The sequence below is a fragment of the Cherax quadricarinatus genome, chromosome 16 (assembly GCF_038502225.1).
Source record: "Cherax quadricarinatus isolate ZL_2023a chromosome 16, ASM3850222v1, whole genome shotgun sequence".
NCBI lineage: Eukaryota > Metazoa > Arthropoda > Malacostraca > Decapoda > Parastacidae > Cherax > Cherax quadricarinatus.
The window spans coordinates 21,996,825-22,017,116 of NC_091307.1; positions in this window are offsets into that span (position 1 = coordinate 21,996,825).

Sequence of the window (20,292 nt, forward strand, 5' to 3'; positions counted from 1 at the left end):
TTGTGTGTGTACATACCAAGCTCTCCTCTAGTACCATGAATACACAACTGTCCCATTGATCCTACACACACATACCTACCTTCCTCCCCCCTTCCCATTCTGACTTTTCTCTGGCTTGAGCTGTTGGCTTTAAGTCCCTTGTGTGACCCGGTCCTCCGTGACTTGACAATTGGTACACCCAGCCTGGTTTAGGAACTGGTACACCCAGCCTGGTCCAACAATTGATACAGCTTGGTCCAATAGTTGGTACACACAATAGCCACTTTGTGTTCACTTTTTTGTGTTTCCTCCTTGTTTCTTGTTAACTGTAAGTACTACGGCGGAGGTGAATACTCGTTTGTCAGTCTTACGTACGTCTCTGCTCAGATTTTTGTAGGTAAATTTGTAGAGTTGCTAGAATTGTGTAGGCTGATGTTATACTACCAAGGCAGGAGAGATACTATAGCTGGGAAAATGTGCGAAGGTCATTTACTGCTTACATACAGTCAATATAACATCAACTTACTGGAAAAGATTCAAAGATCTTGGACTGAACTCTCTGGAACAGAGGAGAAAGAGATAGCTGATAAACGATATATATATATATATATATATATATATATATATATATATATATATATATATATATATATATATATATATATGGGAGACCCAGAAGATCCGCAAATATGAAGACCTTCCCCCTTGCTATAACTTCATCCCAATAGGGTCGGCGACCCTTGGAGCATGGGGCAAGTGTGCTCTAAAGTTCCTCAAAGAGCTGGGTGAAAAGCTCATCATAGAAACCAAGGACCACAGGGAGACCAGCTTCCTCTTTCAGAGACTCAGTGTTGCGATCCAGAGAGGAAATACCTGCAGCATTCTGGGTATGCGGCCCACCGCCGGGGAGCTGGACGAAGTATTCGAGATGTAGCTCTGAGTTACCTATGTTGTTTTACTTTCTATTGTATCTTTGTGAATGTTTTGTCAATGTATTTTGTCTTTAAATAAAATATATATTAATTAAATATAGGGAGTGGTAGGAGAAAATTCTCAAACAGCTTCAGGGAGAACCTTGAGTTTTCCCTGAAGCAAGTTTATTCTTTTCTCTGAGGATGAGGGTCACCAGGACAGTTCTAGAGGTGGTACCTCCCTATATACTGTATACATATATATATATATATATATATATATATATATATATATATATATATATATATATATATATATATATATATATATATATATATATATATATATAATAGGTAGTAGGTTGGTAGACAGCAACCACCCAGGGAAGTACTACCGTCCTGCCAGATGACTGTGAAACAAAAACCTGTAACTGTTTTGCATGATGGTAGGATTGCTGGTTTCTTTTTCTGTCTCATAAACACGCTAAGATAACAGGGATATCTTGCTACTCCTACTTACACTTTGGTCACACTTCACAGACACGCACATGCATATATATATATACATACATCTAGGTTTTTCTCCTTTTTCTAAATAGCTCTTGTTCTTTTTTTATTTCTTCTATTGTCCATGGGGAAGTGGAAAAGAATCTTTCCTCCGTAAGCCATGCGTGTCGTATGAGGCGACTAAAATGCCGGGAGCAATGGGCTAGTAACCCCTTCTCCTGTATACAATTACTAAAAAAGAGAAGAAGAAAAACTTTATAAAACTGGGTTGCTTAAATGTGCGTGGATGTAGTGCGGATGACAAGAAACAGATGATTGCTGATGTTATGAATGAAAAGAAGTTGGATGTCCTGGCCCTAAGCGAAACAAAGCTGAAGGGGGTAGGAGAGTTTCAGTGGGGGGAAATAAATGGGATTAAATCTGGAGTATCTGAGAGAGTTAGAGCAAAGGAAGGGGTAGCAGTAATGTTAAATGATCAGTTATGGAAGGAGAAAAGAGAATATGAATGTGTAAATTCAAGAATTATGTGGATTAAAGTAAAGGTTGGATGCGAGAAGTGGGTCATAATAAGCGTGTATGCACCTGGAGAAGAGAGGAATGCAGAGGAGAGAGAGAGATTTTGGGAGATGTTAAGTGAATGTATAGGAGCCTTTGAACCAAGTGAGAGAGTAATTGTGGTAGGGGACTTGAATGCTAAAGTAGGAGAAACTTTTAGAGAGGGTGTGGTAGGTAAGTTTGGGGTGCCAGGTGTAAATGATAATGGGAGCCCTTTGATTGAACTTTGTATAGAAAGGGGTTTAGTTATAGGTAATACATATTTTAAGAAAAAGAGGATAAATAAGTATACACGATATGATGTAGGACGAAATGACAGTAGTTTGTTGGATTATGTATTGGTAGATAAAAGACTGTTGAGTAGACTTCAGGATGTACATGTTTATAGAGGGGCCACAGATATATCAGATCACTTTCTAGTTGTAGCTACACTGAGAGTAAAAGGTAGATGGGATACAAGGAGAATAGAAGCATCAGGGAAGAGAGAGGTGAAGGTTTATAAACTAAAAGAGGAGGCAGTTAGGGTAAGATATAAACAGCTATTGGAGGATAGATGGGCTAATGAGAGCATAGGCAATGGGGTCGAAGAGGTATGGGGTAGGTTTAAAAATGTAGTGTTAGAGTGTTCAGCAGAAGTTTGTGGTTACAGGAAAGTGGGTGCAGGAGGGAAGAGGAGCGATTGGTGGAATGATGATGTAAAGAGAGTAGTAAGGGAGAAAAAGTTAGCATATGAGAAGTTTTTACAAAGTAGAAGTGATGCAAGGAGGGAAGAGTATATGGAGAAAAAGAGAGAGGTTAAGAGAGTGGTGAAGCAATGTAAAAAGAGAGCAAATGAGAGAGTGGGTGAGATGTTATCAACAAATTTTGTTGAAAATAAGAAAAAGTTTTGGAGTGAGATTAACAAGTTAAGAAAGCCTAGAGAACAAATGGATTTGTCAGTTAAAAATAGGAGAGGAGAGTTATTAAATGGAGAGTTAGAGGTATTGGGAAGATGGAAGGAATATTTTGAGGAATTGTTAAATGTTGATGAAGATAGGGAAGCTGTGATTTCGTGTATAGGGCAAGGAGGAATAACATCTTGTAGGAGTGAGGAAGAGCCAGTTGTGAGTGTGGGGGAAGTTCGTGAGGCAGTAGGTAAAATGAAAGGGGGTAAGGCAGCCGGGATTGATGGGATAAAGATAGAAATGTTAAAAGCAGGTGGGGATATAGTTTTGGAGTGGTTGGTGCAATTATTTAATAAATGTATGGAAGAGGGTAAGGTACCTAGGGATTGGCAGAGAGCATGCATAGTTCCTTTGTATAAAGGCAAAGGGGATAAAAGAGAGTGCAAAAATTATAGGGGGATAAGTCTGTTGAGTGTACCTGGTAAAGTGTATGGTAGAGTTATAATTGAAAGAATTAAGAGTAAGACGGAGAATAGGATAGCAGATGAACAAGGAGGCTTTAGGAAAGGTAGGGGGTGTGTGGACCAGGTGTTTACAGTGAAACATATAAGTGAACAGTATTTAGATAAGGCTAAAGAGGTCTTTGTGGCATTTATGGATTTGGAAAAGGCGTATGACAGGGTGGATAGGGGGGCAATGTGGCAGATGTTGCAAGTGTATGGTGTAGGAGGTAGGTTACTGAAAGCAGTGAAGAGTTTTTACGAGGATAGTGAGGCTCAAGTTAGAGTATGTAGGAAAGAGGGAAATTTTTTCCCAGTAAAAGTAGGCCTTAGACAAGGATGTGTGATGTCACCGTGGTTGTTTAATATATTTATAGATGGGGTTGTAAGAGAAGTAAATGCGAGGGTCTTGGCAAGAGGCGTGGAGTTAAAAGATAAAGAATCACACACAAAGTGGGAGTTGTCACAGCTGCTCTTTGCTGATGACACTGTGCTCTTGGGAGATTCTGAAGAGAAGCTGCAGAGATTGGTGGATGAATTTGGTAGGGTGTGCAAAAGAAGAAAATTAAAGGTGAATACAGGAAAGAGTAAGGTTATGAGGATAACAAAAAGATTAGGTGATGAAAGATTGAATATCAGATTGGAGGGAGAGAGTATGGAGGAGGTGAACGTATTCAGATATTTGGGAGTGGACGTGTCAGCGGATGGGTCTATGAAAGATGAGGTGAATCATAGAATTGATGAGGGAAAAAGAGTGAGTGGTGCACTTAGGAGTCTGTGGAGACAAAGAACTTTGTCCTTGGAGGCAAAGAGGGGAATGTATGAGAGTATAGTTTTACCAACGCTCTTATATGGGTGTGAAGCATGGGTGATGAATGTTGCAGCGAGGAGAAGGCTGGAGGCAGTGGAGATGTCATGTCTGAGGGCAATGTGTGGTGTGAATATAATGCAGAGAATTCGTAGTTTGGAAGTTAGGAGGAGGTGCGGGATTACCAAAACTGTTGTCCAGAGGGCTGAGGAAGGGTTGTTGAGGTGGTTCGGACATGTAGAGAGAATGGAGCGAAACAGAATGACTTCAAGAGTGTATCAGTCTGTAGTGGAAGGAAGGCGGGGTAGGGGTCGGCCTAGGAAGGGTTGGAGGGAGGGGGTAAAGGAGGTTTTGTGTGCGAGGGGCTTGGACTTCCAGCAGGCATGCGTGAGCGTGTTTGATAGGAGTGAATGGAGACAAATGGTTTTTAATACTTGACGTGCTGTTGGAGTGTGAGCAAAGTAACATTTATGAAGGGATTCAGGGAAACCGGCAGGCCGGACTTGAGTCCTGGAGATGGGAAGTACAGTGCCTGCACTCTGAAGGAGGGGTGTTAATGTTGCAGTTTAAAAACTGTAGTGTAAAGCACCCTTCTGGCAAGACAGTGATGGAGTGAATGATGGTGAAAGTTTTTCTTTTTCGGGCCACCCTGCCTTGGTGGGAATCGGCCAGTGTGATAATAAAAAAAAAAATATATAAATCTTCTTCTTCTTTCAACGTACCAGCCGTATCCCACTGAGGTGGGGTGGCCCAAAAGAAAAAACTGAAGTTTCTCCTTTTAAATTAAGTAATATATACAGGAGAAGGGGTTACTAGCCCCTTGCTCCCGGCATTTTAGTCGCCTCTTACGACACGCATGGCTTACAGAGGAAGAATTCTGTTCCACTTCCCCATGGAGATAAGAGGAAATAAACAAGAACAAGAATTAGAAAGAAAATAGAAGAAAACCCAGAGGGGTGTGTATATATATGCTTGTACATGTATGTGTAGTGTGACCTAAGTGTAAGTAGAAGTAGCAAGACTTACCTATAATCTTGCATATTTATGAGACAGACAAAAGACACCAGCAATCCTACCATCATGTAAAACAATTACAGGCTTTCGTTTTACACTCACTTGACAGGACGGTAGTACCTCCCTGGGCGGTTGCTGTCTACCAACCTACTACCTACATATATATAAATATATATATATATAAATATATATATATATATATATATATATATATATATATATATATATATATATTTATTATCACACTGGGCGATTCCCACCAAGGCAGGGTGGCCCGAAAAAGAAAAACTTTCACCATCATTCACTCCATCACTGTCTTGCCAGAAGGGTGCTTTACACTACAGTTTTTAAACTGCAACATTAACACCCCTCCTTCAGAGTGCAGGCACTGTACTTCCCATCTCCAGGACTCAAGTCCGGCCTGCCGGTTTCCCTGAACCCCTTCATAAATGTTACTTTGCTCACACTCCAACAGCACGTCAAGTATTAAAAACCATTTGTCTCCATTCACTCCTATCAAACACGCTCACGCATGCCCGCTGGAAGTCCAAGCCCCTCGCACACAAAACCTCCTTTACCCCCTCCCTCCAACCTTTCCTAGGCCGACCCCTACCCCGCCTTCCTTCCGCTACAGACTGATACATTCTTGAAGTCATTCTGTTTCTCTCCATTCTCTCTACATGTCCGAACTACCTCAACAACCCTTCCTCAGCCCTCTAGAACTTTACTGGGGACCCTCATCCTCAGAGAAGACCATAAACGTACCTCAGGGAAAACTCAAGGTAGAATAAACCCAAAAGAAAAAAAGGGGAACCACAGACACAATTAAAATACAATGCGTCAACATCCGTGCATCGCCAATGTATAAAAGAAATATTGCCGGAACACAGATATTTTTAGAAACTCAACCATTTCCTGCAGAAAGCGCCATATTAAATAGGAAGTGATGACGGTGAAGGCAGCGGGTAAGAACAGCCTAGTTGATCAGGCAGTCATTAAATAAATCTGACCTAAGGCCGGGTTGAGAGGATAAAAAGACCCTGGAAACCGTTGCCACTACCGTACCAACAGAGGCGTTACGTATCAACAGTTGTGTACTGTGGCAACAGTGGAGTCCCTACGTTATATTGGTCAAGCGACTTAATAACCACATAATAGTCACTTAATAGCCACTGCTGCACATCTGGATCCTGGCAAAAGAATAGGGGAAGAAGAAGGCAGAAATGTCGGGATGGACAAGGAAATCAAAGATAGGAATGGTAGGAATTGAAGAAAGACGTAAAAAGAATGGACATACCTTGAAGAAAAGAACTGCATGTGAGGGGGAAGTGAAGAGGGTTGAGAAATTCAGGTGAACTATAGAATGACAGAGAAAGAGGTGAAGTTGTATAATGGAGGAAGCGAAGAATGTGGGCAGTAGAATTGGGGAATGCGTTGTAGAGGGGTTTAGAGGAGATAAAGTAGTGAAATGAGGGAATGTATTGTAGAGAATGGAAGATAGAAATAGCAAGAAGCATTTAGTGAAGTGAAAAAAAATAGACTACCTTACTTCAAAGCTTGTAGAAGTCCGTAATACGTGTTAAGCTGACAGTACTCTGTGCTATTTCCTTCCAGATCTAATTATATTCTTTGCTTTCCAGCTATGTTTTGAACTTGTGGCATTCTTCCCAGCATTATGTTGTGATGTTGCGACCCTCTCTTTAGGTGCTCTTCTATAAGTCTCCAGCAACATAAGTTGATCTTTTATGAGTGTGTGTTGACTTTACAACATTGTTTGTGCATATTGACTGGATTGCATTCTCTCCAGAACTAAAAGATTGTCCAGTACCATGTATTGATCTTTCAGCTTTCCCTTACACACACGGATGTGGAACTATGCTACTGGGTGTGAACTTTCCATCTTTACACACAACACTTTTTTCGACCTAGTTATATCACAATCACTACAGACTATGTTTATGGCAATATAACTTTTCAACCTTCTCTTCTGCATCCTCCTGTAACCTCCATTATGTCTAGCATCGTGTTGTGGCTTTCCAGCGTTGCGTATTAAACTTTCCAGCATCACGTACTAACCTTCCACCACCAGCGCCAATCTTCCAGTTTCCTTCCAGCAGCCTGCTGTGACCTGCCTTTATCGTCCTCGTTCACAGTTTAGTGGCATCGTTGCCGTAGTGTGTTCAACACCCACTGAAGAGCCACCGACACCTCCCTGAGACCACCGTGACACCAACGCTCTCCCACCGCGCCACCGTGGAGCACGAAGGAGAAATTATTGATGTATTGGAGTTGCTGGAATGGATGTTCGTGATGGTGTCCGTGCCAGCGAGCCACTGAACGGGTTACCATGTATTTACACCACCCAGTAATGACAGACTCTGACTAAAACGTGACAGAATTCTCACCACGATTTTCACCTCCGTATGATATTAATAATTTTCGAGACCCCACTGCCAATCTAGTACAATAGGTATGTTATTATTTGGATTTATATGTCTGATAAAGAGGCAGTAATGTTGCATGTTGCTTTCGAGAGTAGCGTTTTTTTCGTATATTTTTTGTGATTTACGATGTTTGTGGTGAATTTGAAGCTGTTGGTTAGCAAAAAATAGTCATGAATATCTTACTACTGTAATATAAATGTTTACGTTAAGTCTTATTAGCCTTCCAGTTGCAAGAGCAACATTTGCAGTGTTTTCCTGATGACTTAATTATGAGTGAAAGTTGTACGTGGGGGGAGGGGGGGGCAGAGGAAAGAGGGAGGCAATGGAGGAGAGAGAGACGATGAATGATTTTACTTGTGATATATCTGTGTTCTGTTTGAAGGGTTTTTCTACCCCTCGCAGTCCTGTCTGAGGCCATTGTTTTCTTGTTGATTGCTTGTTTAACCAGGCTGTTGCTGGCCTGCTGGATCATATAGTCATCAAAACCTGGTTGATCTTGCTCTTCGCGGAGGTAGTGGTGATCCAGGTCCTCCTTGACAACTTCTACAAGTAACTAGGTCGTTACCTCCGGAACGTGCCAGATCAACCAGGCTGTGATGGCTACGGCAGAGCTTGATTGATCTGACACTGTGCCTTTTTGCAGAAATCTTCAAGAACAAACTTTGAGGTAATCATCTTTAATTCGAAAGAAAACCGAAAGGTGCTCCATTTTCTCGGATCAAAAATTTCCAATAACAGAGACGGAAGAAAGGATAAGAGGGAGAGGGAGGAGGAAGTGGAAGTGGAGAAAGGGTTAAAGTACGGATATATACAAAACTAATAACCATAAATTAATCTCTTGGACCTGACTTGAGGAAGTTATCAATTTCCTTCTTGAACACAGCCAAGTATTTGTTGTTAATGCTCCTTAAGCACGAAGGGAAGATGTTGATAATCTTGGTCCCTTTACACTTAAGTGTACTCATCTCTCCCCTTCTTCCCGTTGAAGGTGTTATGCACCGTATATCAGGGTTTTTGCTCTCGTTTGAAATAATTTCAGTGTGAAGATTGGAGACCAATTCCTAGAGAATTTTCCAGGTGTAGATTATGATGCATCTTTCTCGGCCACGTTGCAAGGAGTATAACCCAGGAAATACTCTTGTTTCAGGTAGGTTCGTCTGGAGGCTCCGGCCCTGGAACACACTAGGTTCGCCTGGAGGCTCCGGCCCTGGAACACACTAGGTTCGCCTGGAGGCTCCGGCCCTGGAACACACTAGGTTCGCCTGGAGGCTCCGGCCCTGGAACACACTAGGTTCGCCTGGAGGCTCCGGCCCTGGAACACACTAGGTACACAACAAACTTTTATTAAAGAAAACGCTTTGCTCAGGGTGGAGCATTTAAATTAGCAAGCGAGGAAAATTGGAAGCTTCAAGAAATTGATTTTGATCACTACGTCAAAAACTGACGTGATAAAATGAGAATATGTTGCTTCAGGCGGCGTTACATGTCTTGTAATGACGTGTAGTCAACTGGATTCAGTCTTTCTTCAAAGCACTTTCCAGCTCACTAACACACTTCTGTCAGTCTTCAAAGCACTTCACGGTTCACTGATGGACTCATGTCTGGTTTAAAGAGAGAACTGGATGAGCTCCTTATTAAGTCAGTTCCTGATAAGCCGACCTGTGGATCGCACGTTGAACTGCTTTCACCCAGCAGCAACAATCTGGCTGATCATGTCTTCATTCACTCGGAGGCCTAATCTGGGGCCAGGCCTCGAGGGCTTTGAGCCTCCGAAAACTCCAAAATACCGAACACTCTCCAAAATATTAAGGTGCCAGCCTGGTGACAGTACCTTTGAACTTACCTTACTGTTCAGTCTTGTTAGGTGTGGACTCAAGGCTGATGCTGCATACTCGAGGATCACTCTTACGTATGTCGTGAGAACGTAATGACAGTGTCTTGACGTTCAAGTTGCTGGCATGTGAGAGACTGGGAACCAGGGAGAAGAAGAAATTTGACAGTGATTACGGAGGCATCAGAAATTTCTTGAAAGAAATAAGATTGCGCTGAGCTCAGAGGAGCCTTGTGTCACAAGAATGAATGTTTTCAATCTTACGTATTCAAGACAAACTGACAGTAATTAAAAATAACCTTGGTACTGCCATTATTATTATTATTATTATTATTATTATTATTATTATTATTATTATTATTATTGAAGGCGTATGCCATACGAGGCGTCCAACGTAAGCAAACAAGCAAGATATTCTCTTCTATTCTACTTTCTCTTCCTCTCTTTTTAACTCTCTCTCACCTTCCCTCTCTCCTCCCTTTTGTTTCCTCCTGCCCTCCATCTCCCCATATCTTCTCTCCTTCCCTTCCCCATTCTTTCCCATTCACCCCCTATTCTAACCCCATTACCTTTCCTCTCACTCATCCCCCCCCCCCACACACACACATTACAGAATTGCAGAGAATAGCCAGACTCTAATCGAAATATATACTGATTGACTCCTTCCTCTTTCCATGGGTTCGTAAAGAGCAATATAGAGTAACGCCCCGAACTGTGTCGTAAATATGACTGTAAATCGCCTGATAACGATATGAAGAGAGCGACCTTAAGGACCCCCGGCAAAGATCGCATCCGTAATGCTCGTGTTATGGACACGATCAGGACTGTTGGGTGTCAGTCTTTCCGAGTCAGGCGAAGCAGCGGGTGAGGTTGGCGAGGGAAACATCACAAGGGTAAGTTGGCGAGGGAAACATCGCAAGAGAAGGTTGGCGAGGGAAACATCACAAGGGAAAGTTGGCGAGGGAAACATCGCAAGAGAAGGTTGGTGAGGGAAACATCACAAGGGAAAGTTGGCGAAGGAAACATCGCAAGAGAAGGTTGGCGAGGGAAACATCACAAGGGAAAGTTGGCGAGTGAGAAGTTGCAGGCGAAACCTCGCAGACACAACCAGTGCTGTTTTGAATCGAGTTAAAGAAACAGAGGAAGAATCTTGGAAGGAAAACTATCATTGTTTATTTTTCTTATGCATATCTTTTGCAGTGCTTTGATTTTTTAAATCTATTTCATGATTTTTTATCTATTTCGTGACTTTTTATATGTATTCCAAGATTTTTTTATCTATTCCACGATTTTTTTTATCTATTCCATGATTTTTTATCTATTCAATGATTTTTTATCTATTCCATAAATTTTATATCTATTTCCTGACTTTTTATCTATTCCATGAGATGGTGGTAGCAGCAGCAGCATCAGTAGTAGTAGTAGTAGTAGTAGTAGTAGTAGTAGTAGGGGTACTGTGTGACGTAGTCCACTATGCTTGTGTCTCTGAAGGGTGACCTAATTTAAAAAATTAAATGGTCACACTTTGCCTTGGCAAATAGCTGTCAGACACACCTTTTGGCTTAAGTCTCAGGTCTTTTGTTCTTGACGGCGTCAGATCTCGGCGTCAGGTCAAAACACGTGGTGCATACCCCGTTGTGGGGGGTGCTTTGAGAACCATATAAGCCCATGAAACAGCTGAGCGAGGGAGATTCGAGCAGAGTTGCTGCTGGTTTGCAGAGCTCGAGAGAGGGCTGCTGGAGAGTCTCTGGAGAAGACTGTTGGAGACACTGGGCAGAGTACTGGCTTGGAGCAGTACTTGGCTGTGTAGGTCTTGGGACCTTTGGCTAGTGCGTGACTTAGTTCCTGTGGTGAACTGTCCTTTGAACTATATTGTAAGTTATATTATGTTTCGTCAGTTGATTGTATTCCCTCTTTCTCCCCCAGTTTAAAATATCTGAGAACTAGGACAGTTTGTCCTAAGTTATTAGACATCACAACTGGAGATGATGGTATCAGCACCAGTAGTAGTAGTAGTAGTAGTACTGGAGATGGCGGTATCAGCAGTAGTAGTAGGGGTACTGGAGATGGTACTTGCAGAGGTACCGGAGGTGTTGGTTACTTTGTAGATTATTATAAACAGTCGCCTCAGAGGATCACCGTCCCTGTCCCAGACCAGACTTCCTGGCTGCTAGCCTGATCAATCAGGCTTTTAGTCCACGTCGCACGTGGCCCAACGTATGCACCACAACCTGGCTGTTCAGGAACCGACATGAGAAAGTCATGGCGATCCCTATTGAAGACAGCAAAAGGTCTGGTGGAAATTCCAGCAAAGGGCGTTGAAGAGTCGTGGTCCCTCTGCGCTTAGTGAAGGTGGAAGATGGTGGTGGTAGAGGTGACAACGGAGGTGAAGATGGTGGTGGTAGAGGTGACAACGGAGGTGAAGATGGTGGTGGTAGAGGTGACAACGGAGGTGAAGATGGTGGTGGTAGAGGTGACAACGGAGGTGAAGATGGTGGTGGTAGAGGTGACAACGGAGGTGAAGATGGTGGTGGTAGAGGTGACAACGGAGCTGGAAGATGGTGGTGGAATGCTGGGGAAGGTGAAGAAAGAGGGCGGTAGATAATAGAAGAGGGGGAAAGGATGTGAAGGAAAATGGCAGAGAGGGGAGAGTGGGAGATGATGTCGTGTTCTTCATATGCATCACTGGAGTAGATTTTCATGTTGGGATGATAAGATGCGAACGAGGTGAGAGGGGGAGATGAGGAGGAGGAAGGAGGCGAGAGGGACGGGGGTAACTGAAAGAGGGAAGGGGAAGGAGTACATGATGCATCTCATAAAAAAAAAGGCCTGGAAGTGCCCCCATTTAAGTCGAGTCTTTATCACCGACTTTCAAACAGGATTTTCGTGTTTTCGAGGTTGTGAGGGAAGAGGAGGGGAAGGAAGAATGGGACGACAGAGGAGGGGTAGAGGGAGGAAAGAAGAGGAAGAAGATATACTAAGTTAAAAGTATGATTGGGATGCTGTAAAACCTAGCGATAATTGTGTGTGTGTGTGTGTGTGTGTGTGTGTCTGTCTGTCTGTCTGTCTGTCTTTGCACCAGAAGTAAATCCCATATATATATATATATATATATATATATATATATATATATATATATATATATATATATATATATATATATATATATATATATATATATAATATATATATATATATTTATATATATATATATATATATATATATATATATATATATATATATATATATATATATATATATATATATATATATATATATATATATATATATATATATATATATATGCAAAACAACCACTCTGAAAGAATAGAGAAATTCCAAGCGCTTTCGTGGCTACTCACATCATCAAGGAACTATGAAAGTAAAGCATCCAAGGAAGCTATATAAGGGGTCTGGCCAGCACCTCACTATCAGATCCCACAACGGTTAAACGCGCGCCGACCCAACTTGGATAGGTCCTTTGCACAACTCACCCACAAACTATTCTACCCAAGAAAATTTAAAAATTATTATTTGTCCAGTGTATTATTAAATTCTTCCCAAATTCTATTAATTATAAATGGATCTAATTTATATAAACCAAAGGAAATATTCATATTATTGTCAAAACTGCTTTTTTATGAAACAAGATTCAATTATATTCCTGTCGACCATGGACTTGCTTGATACTACTTTCTCAACTTTTTGAAAATCAATTGGATGGTTAAAATCTCTTACATGAATAAATAGAGCATTGGAATCTTGTCCAGTTCTAATGCTATATTTATGTTGTTTTAATCTTAGTTCGAGATTTTTACCAGTTTGACCGTAATAAACTTTATCGCAAATTTTACAAGGAATCTTATAGACACATCCATCAGCATTTTGGGGGGAATTCTTTATCAAAAGTTTTTTTACTGTATCAAGATTTTTGAATACAACTTTAATATTAAAAGTCTTAAGAAGAGAAGGCATATCAACCAAGTTTTCATGGTAAGGGAGAACCAACATATTTTTAGTTGAATAAGGCTGGTTGTCCCTTTTTGGATTGTAAAAAGTGTTTCTAGCACCTTTAAAAGATTTATCAATTACATTTCTTGGGTATTTTAAATCATTACCTATTTCATAAATTTTGGATATTTCCTCATCTATGAACTCAGGACTACAAATTCGTAAAGCTCTCAAAAACATTGATGAGAAAACAGACAGTTTGACTCTATCTTGATGCGAGGAATAATAGTGGACATAGGAACAGTTATTTGTAGGTTTTCTGTAAATTTTAAATTTGAATTCATTATTACCCTTAATAATTAAAACATTATGAAAAGGCAATGAGTTATTTTCTTCAAACTCAACAGTAAAGTTTATAGAATGGGCTAAGCTATTTAATTTTCCAAGGAAATGGTGTATATCTACATTTTTGGGCATAAGACACAAAATATCATCAACATATCTGAACCATTTAGCTCTATTAGGGAGGATTGTGTTAAGCAACCACTTGGTTGATATGCCTTCTCTTCTTAAGACTTTTAATATTAAAGTTGTATTAAAAAATCTTGATACAGTAAAAAAAACTTTTGATAAAGAATTCCCCCCAAAATGCTGATGGATGTGTCTATAAGATTCCTTGTAAAATTTGCGAGAAAGTTTATTACGGTCAAACTTGTAAAATTCTCGAACTAAGATTAAAACAACGTAAATATAGCATTAGAACTGGACAAGATTCCAATGCTCTATTTATTCATGTAAGAGATTTTAACCATCCAATTGATTTTCAAAAAGTTGAGAAAGTAGTATCAAGCAAGTCCATGGTCGACAGGAATATAATTGAATCTTGTTTCATAAAAAGCAGTTTTGACAATAGTGTGAATATTTCCTTTGGTTTATATAAATTAGATCCATTTATAATTAATAGAATTTGGGAAGAATTTAATAATACACTGGACAAATAATAATTTTTTAATTTTCTTGGGTAGAATAGTTTGTGGGTGAGTTGTGCAAAGGACCTATCCAAGTTGGGTCGGCGCGCGTTTAACCGTTGTGGGATCTGATAGTGAGGTGCTGGCCAGACCCCTTATATAGCTTCCTTGGATGCTTTACTTTCATAGTTCCTTGATAATGTGAGTAGCCACGAAAGCGCTTGGAATTTCTCTATTCTTTCAGAGTGGTTGTTTTGCATATTTTGAAATCACCTGTTTACTGTGATCTTATTGCATATATATATATATATATATATATATATATATATATATATATATATATATATATATATATATATATATATATATATATATATAAAGAACATAAGAACATAAGAAAGGAGGAACACTGCAGCAGGCCTGTTGGCCCATACTAGGCAGGTCCTTTACAATTCATCCCACTAATAAAACATTTGCCCAACCCAATTTTCAATGCCACCCAAGAAACAAGCTCCGATGTGCAAGTCCCACTCAAATCCAACCCCTCCCACTCATGTACTTATCCAACCTAAATTTGAAACTACCCAAAGTCCCAGCCTCAATAACACAACTAGGTAGACTGTTCCACTCATCAACTACCCTATTTCCAAACCAATACTTTCCTATGTCCTTTCTAAATCTAAACTTATCTAATTTAAATCCATTACTGCGGGTTCTCTCTTGGAGAGATATCCTCAAGACCTTGTTAATATCCCCTTTATTAATACCTATCTTCCACTTATACACTTCGATCAGGTCTCCCCTCATTCTTCGTCTAACAAGTGAATGTAACTTAAGAGTCTTCAATCTTTCTTCATAAGGAAGATTTCTAATGCTATGTATTAATTTAGTCATCCTACGCTGAATGTTTTCTAACGAATTTATGTCCATTCTGTAATATGGAGACCAGAATTGAGCTGCATAATCTAGGTGAGGCCTTACTAATGATGTATAAAGCTGCAGTATGACCTCTGGACTTCTGTTGCTTACACTTCTTGATATAAATCCCAGTAATCTATTTGCCTTATTACGTACGCTTAGGCATTGCTGTCTTGGTTTAAGGTTGCTGCTTACCATAACCCCCAAGTCCTTTTCGCAATCTGTATGGCTAAGTTCTACATTATTTAACTTATAAGTGCTAGGGTTATGGACACTCCCGAGCTTCAGAACCTTGCATTTATCTACATTGAACTGCATCTGCCACTTTTCTGACCAAGAGTAGAGTTTGTCTAAATCCTCCTGAAGTTCCCTAACATCTACGTTTGAATCAATTATCCTCCCTATCTTCGTGTCATCGGCGAATTTGCTCATATCACTAGCAATTCCTTCATCAAGATCATTGATATATATTATAAACAACAACGGGCCCAAGACTGATCCCTGTGGAACGCCACTTGTTACTGATCCCCACTCGGATTTAACCCCATTTATGGACACTCTCTGCTTCCTGTCTGTGAGCCATGACTCGATCCACGAAAGCACCCTTCCCCCAATGCCATGAGCTGCTACTTTCTTCAACAGTCTTTGGTGCGGAACTCTATCAAATGCCTTACTAAAATCTAAGTAAACAATATCAAATTCTTTATCGTGGTCAACAGCCTCAAAAGCTTTACTGAAGAAAGTTAGTAAATTAGTTAGACAAGACCGGCCTCTTGTGAATCCATGCTGAGTATCATTAATCAAGCTATGCTTATCGAGATGGCTTCTTATAATCTCAGCTATAATTGACTCTAGCAACTTTCCTACAATTGAGGTCAGGCTTATTGGGCGGTAATCATATATATATATATATATATATATATATATATATATATATATATATATATATATATATATATATATATATATATATATATATATATAAAGAGGGGAGAGAGCACTGACGTAGGTCTCGTTCATGCATAATTATGCTCCAATCAATCATCCATCGCCAACATATGTTGGTTATTCACGCTTATAGAGACCATGGAGGACCCTAGAGGGTGAGAGGTGAGGGGGGAGATGGGGGATGGGAGGTTGGTGGGTAGGAGAACATTGTTGGTAGGTAGTGGTGGTAATGGTGGTGATGGTAGTGGTGGTGGTAGTGGTAGTGGTGGTGGTAGTGATAGTGGTAGTGGTGGTTGTAGTGATGAGATATTTCATAAGTTACCAAAGTGGGTGTATCAGCAGTGTGCTGCTACTCGACGTGATAGTTACACAGTGGGAACGCAAGCTGGCTGTGTTTACCTGTCATATTCCATCACGTAGGATAGGGCTCGTGTGTGCTGTTAAAAATATGTCAGCCTGAGCTGGTGATGGAGAGGGCGGTGGTTGGGGGTGTTGAATGGTGGTAGTGTGGTGGGGGCGATGGAGGGGAGTGGGGAGGGAATAAGGAATAGTGGCAAGTGATGATTAACGCCAACGTAATTCATTCATATCATTATCACCATTATCCCCTCCCTTTCTCTCATATTCGTTATCAGGAGATTCCGTAGTCTCTCCCTCTCTTTGGGTTATCCTGCGTAATTTACACATGCCAGTATATTACTATGTATGATAATTTGTGTAACAATATTTATGTGTATCTGTACCTAAATAGACTCACTCTCCCTGATAATTACTCAAAGTAAAGGAAGTTTGAACAAGGTGTTTTGCGACAGAGCTGAGACACAAACCACGTGACGTAAGTATGAAAGGAAAGTAATGAGAATGAATATGAGAATAATTGGGTGAGTTGGTTTAGGGAAAGATTGGATGGCATCCTCCTCTCCCCCCCCCCCCCCACACACACAGAGGACTATCATGTCTTGCTCAGGACCCTCACCAGCTTACTCCAGAGTTGAGGGATGAACAGGGATTTCGTGGTGAACACTGGCATGGCCATCCCAAAAACCGAACGTAAACATTACGTGTGTAAGGGAAAAAAATGGATAGTCAGAGACTGTAGACGACCTTCAGCAGAGAGATACCCAGCTTCCTCACACCTGGAGGAGTGTGACGAGGCTACAGGAAGGGTGGGGAGGTGTGTTTACCTTTTGATGTGGTATAAACCTTGGTAACTGATACCGACAAATTGGTTTAGAAAGGCACGTAAGCAAACACTAGGATATATTTATTTGAATATGTTCCTTTGTTTGCCCACCTGTATTGTTAAACCATACCTCTATTATACCTTTGAGTTCCGTGAATTTTTCTACTCCCAGAGCCCGGCCTTGGGCCAGGCTTATCCGGAGCTTTTTTGGTCAACCAGGCTGTTGCTGCTGGTGGCCCACTGACCCACATAAGTAGATGAAGAGAAGAGAAGTAGAGGAAGGTTAGGAATAAGTTTGTAACGAAGTGTGGGAGGAAATACGAGCAGGAGAAGAGTAAGAAGGGATTCAGGAGAGGAGATGTGGAATAAGAGAAAGAATTTGGGTGAAGGAGAAAGAAAACTAGAAGGAAGAGAATGTAAATTTTGCTCTGGAAAGCGAATTTATTGAGCAGTGGCACTCACCCTGTGAGTGAACACTCAATCATAACGACAGCACTTGGCAGTGGAACTCACCCTGTGAGTGAACACTCAATCATAACGACAGCACTTGGCAGTGGAACTCACCCAGTGATTGAACACTCAGTCATAACGACAGTACTAGGCCTCCATCGGGAGGCCTGGTCATGGACCGGGCCGCGGGGGCGTTGATCCCCGGAATAACCTCCAGGTAAGTACTTGGCAGTGGAACTCATCCTGTGAGTGAACACTCAACCATAACGACAGTATTTGGCAGTGGAACTCACCCTGTGAGTGAACACTCAACCATAACGACAGTACTTGGCAATGGAACTCACCCTGTGAGTGAACACTCGCATAACAACAGTACTCGGCAGTGGAACTCACCCTGTGAGTGAACACTCAACCATAACGACAGTACTTGGCAATGGAACTCACCCTGTGAGTGAACACTCACATAACGACAGTACTCGGCAGTGGAACTCACCCTGTGAGTGAACACTCAACCATAACGACAGTACTCGGCAGTGGAACTCACCCTGTGAATAAACACTCAACCATAACGACAGTACTCGGCAGTGGAACTCACCCTGTGAGTGAACACTCAACCATAACGACAGTACTCGGCAGTGGAACTCACCCTGTGAGTAAACACTCAACCATAACGACAGTACTCGGCAGTGGAACTCACCCTGGGAGTGAACACTCAACCATAACGACAGTACTCGGCAGTGGAACTCACCCTGTGAGTAAACACTCAACCATAACGACAGTACTCGGCAGTGGAACTCACCCTGGGAGTGAACACTCAACCATAACGACAGTACTCGGCAGTGGAACTCACCCTGTGAGTAAACACTCAACCATAACGACAGTACTCGGCAGTGGAACTCACCCTGGGAGTGAACACTCAACCATAACGACAGTACTCGGCAGTGGAACTCACCCTGTGAGTAAACACTCAACCATAACGACAGTACTCGGCAGTGGAACTCACCCTGGGAGTGAACACTCAACCATAACGACAGTACTCGGCAGTGGAACTCACCCTGTGAGTAAACACTCAACCATAACGACAGTACTCCAGTGGAACTCACCCTGGGAGTGAACACTCAACCATAACGACAGTACTCGGCAGTGGAACTCACCCTGTGAATAAACACTCAACCATAACGACAGTACTCGGCAGTGGAACTCACCCTGTGAGTGAACACTCAACCATAACGACAGTACTCGGCAGTGGAACTCACCCTGTGAGTGAACACTCAACCATAACGACAGTACTCGGCAGTGGAACTCATCCTGGGAGTGAACATTTCCCCGTAACGACAATAAAAATCCGTAGTGAAGAAGACTGGAGAAGAAATATGAAATGTTAAATGAAGATAGAAGGAGATATACTTGATGAATGGTGAGTGTTGAGAGGTGAAGTGGATACAGATGAGGGGAAACGAAGGGGAATGGAAGAAGTGATAAAGATAAACAGAGGAAGAGGAGAGGAGGGGGTTGAGTGGAAAAGAATGAGGAGAGGAGAGAAGGTATTGAGGAAAAAGGACAGAGTAGAGGAAGGAAGGGGAGGAGAGGAAGAGGGAGGAGGGTTGAGGGTGGAATACGAAGGGGGAGAAGAGGGGGCTGAGGGGAGTGTTATCTAAAGATAAAGAGATGACAGGGCCACAAAACAATAATTAGGGAACCATCAAAGCGGCCAGAGGAATGGGGGAGGGAGGGAGGGAGAGGAAAAGAGGAGAAGGGATGGGTAGAAGGGAAGGAAGAGGAAAAGTGGAGGAGGAGGAGGAAGGGAGGGAGAGGAAAGCTGAAGAGTAGGGAGGAGCAATGGAAGGGGAAAAATGAATAAGATGATAAAGGGAGGAAAGAAGGGTAAAAAAAAATGAAAAATGAGAAACGTAAGAGAGAAAATGATGGCGAGAAGAAAATAATAAAAGGAGGGAGGGGAGAGGAGAAAAAACGTCAAAAAAAAGGGGCTTAAGAGACAGAGGGGTATAAGGGGGGAGGGAAGGCAGGGGTGACACTTCTCCCTGTCTCTCCCTTGTTAATAATAATTCTCTGCACCATTATCGTAGGCCAGTGTTGTGAGAGCTTTGTCGTGTAATTAATATCGGGTACGCATGTCATACCTCTCTTGTAGCTTTTCTCTTTTTGGACACTAGAGTGTTGTGTTCTTCGTGGTGGGATGCTCTTTGGGTGCACCTAGGTGTGTTCTTGGGTGTTCCTGAGGGGTGTGTCCAGGAGTGTTCTGGGTGTTCTGAGGGGTGTGTCCAGGAGTGTTCCTGGGTGTTCCTGAGGGGTGTTTCCAGGTTTGTTCTGGGTGTTTCTGAGGAGTGTTTCCAGGTGTGTTTTGGGTGTTTTGAGGGGTGTTTACAGGTGTGTTCATGGGTGTTTCTGAGGGGTGTTTCCAAGTGTGTTTTGGGTGTTC